Here is a 2,500-nt window from a genome sequence, read left to right as displayed (position 1 = left end):
TTAAAAAATACATACCCCACCACATACACACACTGTCTAAATACCAATCTTGAGAAATTAGGCTTCTCAAAACCAGATAGAAGAAAGCTAATTTGAAGACTACAGATCCAGTCCATCAATGGAACTGTAAAAATCTGTAAAACTTTCCACAAGTTTATCATTTAAATATATATGAACTGATGCTGTGTAAAGAGAATCTGTGCTAGATATACAACTATATGAATGAGAGGACATGCATAAAACAAAATATACAAATCTGCACATATACATACATGCAGGTAGGATAAATGTTGTTATACGGTTGTAAAAAGGGGGAAAACTATAAACCAGACAAGTAACATCTCCGTCAATAATTTGACTATTTCCTTTGAATCTGATGAGGAATGTTACAGGTATCTAGGGGTGGATAAAAACATATCTTACTATGGCACCTGTAACAAAATATGTGTCACTAAAAAATTTAATGCTGAATAAAGAAAATTTGGGCCTCAGAACCCTCTACATTCAATAAAACAGTGATCCCCAATGTGTTTGCAGTCCCAGTACTCATTTCAGCTGCTTGTTTGGGTGTTTGATGAGATCTAAGCCATTGTTGTGAAAACCCGATAAATACTAACAAGCACACATAATTTCCACAAAAACAGGGACGTAGACCGCCCCTACCTAAAATGAAAACAAGATGACCGGGGCTTAACATCGATCCAAAATACCTTTGAATGTCACATCATATCCCTTCGGCAACATCCTTTAATCACCAAGTGTCGAAGTGCTTCCCTTGACCAATTTGACAAATTTGCAGTTATTCTATCCAGATTACAAGTTCAGGTTTATACATGTGATTATTAGGGCTCTGAAATATGTAACACACTGCCTAAATACCAATCTTGAGAAATTAGGCTTCTCAAAACCAGAAAGGAGAAAGCTGATTCGAAGACTACAGATCCAATCCATCACTGGAACTGTAAAAATCTGTAAAACTTTGCAGAAGTTTATCTTTTTTGGACCTCAGAACCCTCTACATTCAATAGGCTGAAAACATCCTAAACTTTCGCATGCAGCTCCTTGAGCAACATTTATTGTATGATAACCTAGAATACATGGCCAAAGAAGTCACACCACTCTACCGCAACGTATTATCAGATGAAAGGATGAGCCTACATGAGCATATATTTATGTGCGTGTGTGTGTGTGTGTGTGTATATCTATATAATAAAGATGAACGTTTGTGTGTGTGTGTGTGTATCTATATAATAAAGATGAACGTTTGTGTGTGTGTGTGTGTATCTATATAATAAAGATGAACGTTTGTGTGTCTGTCTGTCAATCTACATAAAAACTAAAAGTTAATTCTTGTGTAAAAGTTTCCACTGCTTTAACCACTAGGCCATGTGTCCCCACTATATACACACACGCATACACACATTGTCCCAAATATGCCTAAATATTATTCTCTGCCTGGACGTATCCTCTTTTACCTCTTTTACTTGTTTCAGCCTTGCGGATGTGGTCATGCTGGAGCCCATGTGTGTGTATTTACTCATAAGTAAAGGCCCACGGCTTAGTGGATAGAGTTTTTAGTCCACAATTGTTAGGTTGTGAGTTTGATTTTTGGCAGCACATTGTCTCCTTGAGCAAGACACTTCATTTCACATTGCTCCGGTCCCCTCAGCTGGCAGAAAAGAGTTGTACTTGTAATTCAAAGGGGCCAGCTTTATCACACTCTGTGTCACACTGAATCCTCCTGAGAATTACATTAAGGGTACACGTGTCTGTGGAGTGCTCAGCCACTTGCATGTTAATTTCATGAGCTGGCTGTTCCATTGATCAAATCGACTGGAACCCCCATCATTATAACCGATGAAGTGCCAGTGTTCTTGAGCAAGTCCCTTTATTTCATTTTGCTCCAGTTCACTCAACTGGTTAAAATGAGTTGCGCCTGAAACTATTGATAGGGGCCACCCATGTCACATTCTGTGTCATGCTGAATCCCCCTGAGAATTACATTGAAAGTACACATACCAGGTGTAGGCATGGCTGTGTGGTAAGAAGCATGCTTCCCAACCACATTGTTCCGGGTTCAGTCCCACTATGTGGCACCTTGGGCAAGTGTCTTCTGCTATAGCCTAGGGTCAAACAAAGCCTTGTGAGTGGATTTGGTTGACAGGAACTGAAAGAAGCCCATTGTGTGTATATGTGTCTGTTTTTGTGACCCCCACCATCATTTGACAACCGATGCTGGTGTGTTTAAGTCCCCATAACTTAGCAGTTCAGCAAAAGAGTCTGATAGAATAAGTACTAGGCTTACAAAGATTAAGCCCTGGGGTCAATTTGTTCGACTCCAGTATGGCCACAGTCAAATGACTGAAACAAATGAAAGAATGAAAGAATAAAAGTACCTGTGGAGTGCTCAGCCACTTGCAAGTTAGTTTCAGGGGCAGGCTGTCCCTTTGATTGAATCAACAGGAACCCTTATCATAATTGACGGAGCATCAGTTTTAAG

General features: G+C 39.6%; 1 protein-coding gene across 1 annotated transcript in view; it reads left to right on the top strand.

The window, feature by feature from the left end:
* The window catches only part of LOC115225473 (sperm-tail PG-rich repeat-containing protein 2-like), a 604,424-nt gene that overhangs the window by 547,031 nt on the left and 54,893 nt on the right, over positions 1 to 2,500 (top strand). The gene's annotated exons all lie outside the window — the stretch shown is intronic.

The sequence above is a fragment of the Octopus sinensis genome, linkage group LG27, assembly GCF_006345805.1.
Source record: "Octopus sinensis linkage group LG27, ASM634580v1, whole genome shotgun sequence".
Lineage (NCBI taxonomy): Eukaryota > Metazoa > Mollusca > Cephalopoda > Octopoda > Octopodidae > Octopus > Octopus sinensis.
The sequence above is the reverse complement of the archived record's forward strand: the minus strand, read 5'-3'. Positions and strand labels throughout refer to the sequence as shown.